Genomic DNA, 9,149 nt, shown 5'->3' on the forward strand with positions numbered 1-9,149 from the left:
CAAGTCACCTTTTTATGGCCATCCTGGCAGTCGTTGCCGTCAGATATTCGCGCTCTTTAGTGCAGCGGCATAATGCACGTTCGTACCTTGTCGCCCATCCGGCTTGGGTGGACGTTGTCGCGGCCGATCCACTGGTGCCACTCGTCAGCCAGCCCGTCCAGGAACCAGAACCTTTCCCTGCGACACGACTCCCGCAGCAGCGAGTTCACCTCTCGGTATCGATTATTCAGAGCCTGGATCTCTGCAGCGTGACTACGCTGGTATTTCAATGAGCAAGACCTATTCTTCCGTCTCGGAAGAACGGCAGAAAAGGCGATCGCCTCATTGGGTTGCGTTCACAGATCTGGGCAGCTAGGCGACGATATTTGTCGATGTAAGTACACGCTTGCACTAATATTGGGGTTAGTAGTGCCGGCGTGCAAGATGACAAGATAAAAATCGGGTTGCCTTTCAGACGCCTGGGAAAACAACTGCTCGATCCTAATGCCACTAAACGCCGCAACCTCAACAGCCGTCCGGTTGTTCGATGGGAAGTACTGGTGCAAGCACTTCACCAACGAATCGCCGGCTACAACAACTCGAGGCATAAATGCTAAACAAAACGCTTCAAATAGTGCAAAAATCAGTCAAAATAGCTTGCGTGACTGGAGCCGACGGCAGCGCGGGCAGGAATGAATGGTAAGTACATACGTGCAGTACGGGCCAGACGCGAGAGTCGAGGTCGAGACGCACATGGTGGGTGAGACGTTACTTCCGGCGTCAAAGGAGTGATTTCCCACACGGCCGTTTCTCCTCCGACGGGTCTACGTCACTTCCGGCGTCCGAGGAGTGATTTGCACACAGGCCTCACTCGTCCGACGGGCGTCGGAGGAAGCACTCCCTTAGCGTAAAGCACCTGGTGTATGTCGCTAAAGCCTCGTTTGTAATGCCCGTCTAGGAACCTTCACATGTAGTGACCCTAACTGTCTCGCCTAGAACTATACATGCTTTGAACCTGACGTCCTCTCGACAGCTCTATGGCCAGCACAAGAAAAGAGGAGAGGGAGGAACTCCCTACTCAACGGGACTAGGGAGCCTACATGTACATGAAGGCTCCCTAAACGGGACTGTCTTTTGTGTGTTTCAGACGTCGCTATTTTCCCTCTACAAGATTATAGAAGATTAACCCGTCACTCAAAATTCACGCAAAGCAGCTTTCCGGTTAGTTCCGGTAGCCCGATCGCTGGCGTTCTTCGACTGCTTCGGTGGCTGGAACGGCTAGGGCATCCTGATGACGTCAGCCTCACCTCAGCTTTGCTCATCCCGAGACAAACTACGTCACGATGGCGCCGGACGTGACGTGCTCTCCACTGGCTGCTCTCCAAGCGCTTGCGAGAGTGGGCCGTTCCCGTTTATAACGATAAATACAACATTCAAACTAAAAAAAAAAAACTAAAAAAAAACGGGCGATTGTCATTTAGGATATTATTGATGATATTCAGGCTATTTCTGAACACGACGGCTATATTTAAAATTTCATTGGAGTATCTCTTTAAAGCGCTGAATGCATTCAACCTGTGAAAGGCTAGGAATTCAGCGCCGCCTCCATCTCGAGCTTTTTGCCTTTGCTAACACAGAGCTTCATGCAGTAGCGTCAGAAGAAAAGGGAGAGATGGAAAGGGGAGGGGCGAGCCAATCGCCTTTCTAGATGTTAAAGAAAATTGCTGTAAGCATTACAAAAAAAAAAGCACAAAAGCCCCCCCCCCCCCCCCCCTTCCTTCTCCGAAATAGTTCCGACGTTTCTGGCTTTATGTTAAAGGGATACTACAACGAAATTTCGGCGCTAATCTTTTGGTCTCTATGTGTTCAAAAGAGCAGTATCACATAGAACATATCAATATCTTGTTAAAAAAGTCTCGGAAAGGAATTTTAAAACGAATTAAACGATTAGCAAAGAGCACCTGGTGGATGTCGCTAACACCTCGTTTGTAATGCTCGTCTAGGAACCTTGACAGCTAGTGACGGAGGTTGTCTCGTCTCCGGCCACGACGAGAGAGGGGGGGAAGGAGGAACTCCCCTCTTCCCGAGAATCCCTTTTGTGTGTCGCAGAAGTCGCTATTGTCCCCCTAGAAGATTATAGAAGATTAACCCGTCACTCAAAATTCGTACAAAAGCAGCCGCTTCGGTGGCTGGAACGACTAGGCCATCCTCTCGACGTCAGCCTCGCCGTAGCTTTGCTCGTCTTGAGACGACCTACGTCACGATTGCGTTGGATGTCACGTGCTCTAAGCTGGGCCTTCTCCGAGCGCTTGCCAGAGTGGGCCGTTTATAACGAAAAATACAGCCACCAGAATCAAAATACAAACGTGCGATTGTCATTTACGGATATTGTGGATCATATTCAACCTATTTTTGAACACGACGGGAATATTTCAAACTTCGTTGAAGTATCCCTTTAAGATATGTGGAGACAGGGCGGACTACGTCGCTTATCCCGGAAGTCGGGTGTTTGCTGCATTCAGTCGACGGTTTTAGTCCATGCATTCTTGTGTCTTTGTGTGGGTTTTAGGAATCCAGTTTTTTATTAAATCCCGAGAATAAGGCATTTGGACGTGGGACATATGCACACTTGATCAACTAGAATCTAGCCGTTTTCACATCCAATGGCTTGCCAGGAGAAGTCTGCGTGCGCTGTTACTGCGCAACAAGCAGGCCCTCTTGAGATGACAAGAAAACAAGAAAACATTCAGCGCCCTGGACGCTTTTTAAACCAGCACTTGGAAAAGTTGAAAAGCCTGTCAAGCGCGCACTTCCGAGTCAAGCCGCTTACTTCCTGTGGCTTTATACCTGTTTTTTTAATGCGCCGTCCATCCCACTAATGGAGATCATTGGTCGCTACGTTACTGACTTTCAAATATGGCGGCCTTCCTGATTGGGCGGAACCGCATGGTCCCACTATGAAGTCGTACTTAACCGCGACACCAGGAATCGCTCCCAAAGCGAATTTATGATATATAGTATGTCTAATAGCATAAGCGTCGACTGCGGGGGCGCTGGGGGCTCTCCGAAGTTTCCGCGTAAGGGAGGAGGGAGGGAGCAGGTTGCATATCTCTCGTCTCAAAATTCCGCCGGCGCTCGAACATCGAGCGAGTCTTTCCACGGCACCGGTAAAGGGACACTGACACCTCCCACAAAATGTAAAGATACGTGAATATCGCAAAATGTTTTACAAAAGAAATAAGGTACGCCTACACAAGGATCGAACCTGGGCCTTCTGTGTCTGAAGCGGACGTCTTTCCACTGAGCTAATGGGGGACCTCTTTGTGGTAATGCAGCCCGTCTACTGTAGGTCGCAAAGTTTGCTGCCAATTTCCCTCCAGCGCAGGCACTCCCGGCTCAAAGTCAGGCAGCACCACGCATTGGCCACGTTCGCACCTAGTAAAGAAATCGTACGCGTGCATATTCAACTCAAAGTACTCACTTCGTGCTTGACGTTTGCTAGAGCGATGTCTTCAGCCACGAGAAGGGGCAATGGCTCGGCGAGGTCTTCGTGCAAACCGGCTTGGTGGTCGGGCGTGTCGTACGGGATGATTACCCATTCTTTTGATGGGTCAAAAGTTTCTCTTTCCAAGGAAGACAGATTCGCCGGTACCGCGAACGAGAGTTCAGAAGTAAGTGTCCCACGTACGTCGTCCGCTGCCATCGCCGTCCAGCCTGCGAGACCCACGATACGCGATCTTGAAAATTACGCGGTGAACGCACAAAATGCTTCCGGGTCTCTGTGCAACTTTTTTTTTAATGAACGCATTTGCAGCTTTTTGGGAGCCACAAAAATGAATTCCGTATTTTTTTCTATTTTAGTATTGAGTGTGCGCTTTCAATAACCCATGACTTTGATTAAATTTGGTAGTTGTGTCTAAACCTTAGAAAACGGCCCGTGACCACGGAGAAGAGAGTGAGCGCGACTCAAACCGGCCAGTTCTCGATCGGCCATTTTCGGGCGGAAAGAAACCGAATTTCGAGCCGCAAATTCTGTTCTGGATAGTTGGGCTCTCAAATGTCCGGTACAACTAAAAACCTCGGCGAGCATAAATGCCCTGTAAGTGTCCATTCAACGGTCCCATGCAGCGAACCTGCGTCATCAGCTTTTGAAGCCGCGCCAAACGGCACCTTCCCCTGTCCCAAAGAAGGGAAGCTTGTCGTCTGTAACAGAAATCTGATGGATAGGCTTCAATCGTCTGGCGCGCGTCATAGTTTCAAGGAACGAGGTTCCCATTGACTCTCGCGCGACGTAGTTCCAAGGAACGCCACCACAGGAGCCCTCTCCATGGCGGCGCAGCGCACGCGGGGGCCCGGCCGCCGGTAAGAGGTGCGGCCCACAATGAAATCATATCCAGTAGTCCCACTCAAGGTCACTTCCGGTTATCGCGCATACACAGCGCCCCTGAATCCGGATGGCAACAACTGAAGGTGTAAAACAAAAACAAACAAAGAAACAGGGTAAAAGGAATTGCAATAAAATTAATTGAGTGCGTTAATGTTAATATTTTTAGGAAACGTAATAAGCTGGTTTATAATGATGGACCAATATGGAAAGGAAAAATTGAGCAGTGACCGTTAGCTTTAGAAGTTCATTGCCCTAACCGAAGCCATGTTTTTAAACTTCGCCGGTCGCGTTGTCGGCGTTGTCGGTTGCTGTCCATGCGAATGTCTCTTTCCAAGTATATTTCCAATTCGGTTGTATCCTCGCTTGGTGTTTTAATGTCATGTGAGTTACCAAATCACGCTATGAATGCGTTCTGAATGGGCCTCCTTAGGCAAGAAGCCAAAAAGCCGGGGACTGACGTCGCCGTTCGGGATTCCGGAATTCCGCTTCAAGTTCGTTGCTGGTGGGTGCAAACATAAAGTGTTCGTGCTGTCCTTCACGTCAGTCATGACACGATCGTCTTTTCTCCAACGCAGTGTATGTGACCCGGTTAATTTCTTAAGCGTATGTATGTCGGACGTGACTTGTAAAACGGTCGAAAGTAATGAACTGCTTGTTCGCGCTTAATGATTTTGCAACCTCTACGCATCGAAGGTTTCACACCACTTTACTGGAAAAATTAAAGATATACTGGCAAATGACGCTAATCGGGAGCGAAACTGGGGTTTGCTAATCTGTAAAATCATAAAAGAGAAGTTGGCCTCAAAGTATAAGCATATAAAAAAAAAAAGAACGCAACACTATACAAACTGAATTTACCAGTCGTTATATATTTGCTGTCTAAGCAAGTTGACTGAGTACATTGAACATAAATCTGAATTGACTATAGTCCGTTGCAACCTAAGAATGAAGGGCGAGGGTAAGACGGGGCGGGGAGGAGGAAGTAGACGGAACGCTAAAGAGAGAAGGAGGTTTCCCCCTCTCTTCTCCAGCGTTCCGTCTGCTTCCTCCTCCCCGGCACGTCTTACCCTCGCCTTTGTTCTCAGGTTGCAACGGACTATAGTCAGATGGATGTACCTCGAAGGGAATTAACGGGAAGGTACCTCTAAGAAAATGTTGCTCGAACATGCCAGTTTCCTGGACTCACACCTGTCTTCTCTCTCTCCTCAGGAATGTGGGTTCAGCATGCGTCGAGCCCCCTTCCCCCTCCCCTCCCCCCCCCCCCCCCCCCCCCTCCGGTCAAGCTCCAGACATAATTTATCTCCGCTTGGCACGCCATGAAGTAAGACACACAGTCTTCTCTAATTTAGAAGTATGAAGTGAGTCTCACTTCGTCCTTTCACTGTATGCTGTACTTTTTTTTTCCAGTAAGATGGTTCCTCGAAGAATTTAAGAGAATACCACGATGGCCACAGACGTGTGGAGGGAAGCTGCAAGGGCCGGACACCCGAGATTTCAGTAACCAGGGGGATAAAGTGAGAAAACTCAAGAGGCGGCTCATCATCTGGGCCACAAGAACAAAATCGGAGGCCGTATGCTGGGAAATTTGTCGACCATCATCCTTAAAGGGACCATGAAATGATTTTAAAATCGAGTTTCATCCACCGCACGTCGTAAAAAGTGTGAAAAGAAACACAAAAACACAAAAATAGGGAGCCCCAGAAAATTATTTGCTATAGAACTTTTAAAAGAAAACTGGACTCTTTTGCGCCTTCCTTCCTTCGCCTGTTCACTACGATGCATACGCAGAATCGGTGCACGTCAGCCGAATCCACATCGCCTATTGGGTAAGAGCCTACCTCACCAGCACCGCGATCGTAAACAATAAATAGCCGGCGAATGTTTCCTAAAAGTTTTGTTAAATAATATTCAGATCCACATTTTGTAGCATAATTAGAGATGTGTGGCGAAAATTGCCAAATTTGATAATGCTGAGAGCCAAGCGCCATCTATCGTGTGGTAAACGAAGCAACTACTGCGCGTGCGCAGTAGGGCAGGGCCGCCAGTTACTTGGGTGACGGCGACCGACGAACATTTATTTTCTTTGTTTTCCTTCCTCTCAAAACTCTGACTGACTGAACGTTTATTTTTCTACGTGTTCTTCCCGCGCGTGCCGACTTCAAGCAGCAAGAAAACAGTACTTAAAACATACCACGACGAACAAGAACGCTGGATTCACCGACTCCGACGAAGCGTATAGGCCTAGCAGGCATTCCGACTCGGCGCTGCGTTGCTTCGTCGCAAGACCGTCTGCCTACGACCGGCTGGCGTGCTAAATGGAATATGCCCGCGCGACCCTTGTGGACCCTTCGCGTATTATAGTTTGATCACTGACCTCAATTCTAGATTAAGAGGTGAGGAGGTCAATCTCTTCCCCTTGTTTTCCGAGGCAGTGTTGACGAACACTCGTCGAAAAGGGACTCTCGTCGATTCTATCTTGTTTTGTGTGATATAGGGCTGAAATAAACGCCGTATGGATTGCCTTCGTAACACGGTATGTACACTTTGTTATTGGTATGCCATTTTTATTCTGACAGACTGCACGTCACTGTCGACCCCGGTCCAACCTTTCTTTGCCGAGTGTCGCGTCAGTATCGAGTTGCAATCGTAAAAGAACGGTCCCGAAGCGCTTACCAACAGCGCGAATACAAGACTTCCATCAAGCGCGCGCGTCCGCTCCGAGTGTAAGCAGGTATTTACGTGGCTCTTGCTGACACTCGTAGTTCAAACGTATCTTTTTTAACGTCGGCTCGCTCCTGCATCTCCGAGGCCGCGAAAAACGCCATCTACGTCGCTTTGCAAACGACTGACACGGGCCGGCCCTTCTGCCAACAATGACGGGGTGGTGACAAGACTCGCTGCACTTCCCAACAGGCATACCGGCGTATGGGACTAGTCCCATGCTGTCGCTGTAGCGCAACATATCTCATTGAATTTCGCTCAGCTGCGATGCGGCGATGAGAGGCGCCGATTCAGGAAATACGTCGGTGACATCAGCGCAGTAAAACCTACCGGCGCACCCCAACTCGTTGCCGCTAACACTCCCATTCTCCTACTGCCGAGAGAACTTCCGGTTCCGGAAACGGTCTACGTCACGGCTTCTTTTGCGGTCAGTTGGAGAGAATGAAAAAGTCGATATTTCAATAATTTTTTGTGTAAAAGTTAATAAACCGAGACGAAAACGGATGCCTGTTAAGCATTGAGTGAACATTGACGGTTTAATGGAAAAGTTATCTGGAAAAAGTAAAAAGGTCATTTCATGGTCCCTTTAAAGGGGCCCTGCAATGACTTTTTGAGTGGTTTTAATTTGCACCGAACCTGAGCGCATTGAACGTAGTAACTTAATCAAACTTTTCTTTCCTCAAATTTCGCTTTATTTTAAAAGTTATAGGCGAAATAGAATTACAAAAACAAGCAAAAAATAACCTCCTTCATGACGTAGTAGGTCCTGGCTTGAGTGGCCGTGAACTAGAGGAGAGGTAGTGAGCTCATCGAGCGTTCATGGTTGCCGCACTCCGGGTCAACGGCTCGAGAGGGCGCTACTAAAGCATATGTTGGATAGGCTCTATGAAGCGGGCGGTCGGTGCGGCTCGCATTGCATTTGCTGCGCGATTAAAGACTATTTCGGCACAACACTTCATTGGCCACAAACGACAGCAAGCACGGGGTAAAGATCAGTTCAGAACGGGACCCACTTCGCGCTGCCATGCCGCCAAATGGTCAAATCACCAGCAGGGCCCGCGCCGAAGGCCTTCGGAACGCTCGGAACCGGTCGGATCGTTGAGCCGGTATACGACCGCAGCGCCGCCGCGTACATCCGGGGCTTTTCTACGCTGGCCGTTCGTCGTAGCTTCATCCCACTAGTTCTTTCTAGTATGCGCCTTTTTTTCCGCCGCTTGGTGGCGGGTATGTCGACGGGTCTTTTCTTGTTTCCGTACTTTATAAACTGCATTTGTTTCTTTTCTGATCTAAAATACTGAACAAAAACTTAGTTTATAAATAATTGAAACGGTTCGCGGCCACTTATATTTTGTATTTCGACTACGAAAAAGCTTTTAGCGGCTCTGACCAGTAGTAAGCCTAGGACCAAACACGTCACATTTTGCGCGCTTTCGGTACCGCGGGTCGCCCTCGTCGGTGGAGGTGGTTTCCGCGTCGTCCGGTTAAAATATGACGCACTGATATTTAGTTACTCTCTCCGTGCCCGCTGGCTTGCCGAGACCCCAAGAGACGTGGAAACCGCAAAAAAAGTAGTTGCTTAAATATGATTGCAGGGCCCCTTTAAGTGGCATGAGCATTTTCTGGTCCTATTCGTACATGAGTTGAACTGTTACTGGAACTAGGTGGACTCATCCTTCTGCAGCTTACAAGGTGTTACCAAAGCTACGGCACCAGCGAGCCAACCGGAATATTTGGCTGAGGGACATGACAAAATATTGTGGGAGTACACTCCTCCTACAGAGAGCTCTCACAAACCTTGCTTTGTTGCTCTGATTGGCTCCAAAGGGCGGCAGCGTTTTTTCTTCGTAAAATTAAACTGAAACAGAGTGTAGCTGTAGTGGGGCCACTGAAATTGACATTGCGGCATAACATTCCTCATGAGGGTTCTGGCATCTATCCTATGATCTCCTATGCAATTATGAATGTCGCAGCCACAAGGGCTCACTTGACATTAATCTGCAACTCGTTATATAAAAAACTGCATAAATGGTTGGGTAAGTTCAGTAGCGGCAGTTTGCATATC

This window comes from Ixodes scapularis, unplaced genomic scaffold, assembly GCF_016920785.2.
Source record: "Ixodes scapularis isolate PalLabHiFi unplaced genomic scaffold, ASM1692078v2 PGA_scaffold0__279_contigs__length_252992795, whole genome shotgun sequence".
NCBI lineage: Eukaryota > Metazoa > Arthropoda > Arachnida > Ixodida > Ixodidae > Ixodes > Ixodes scapularis.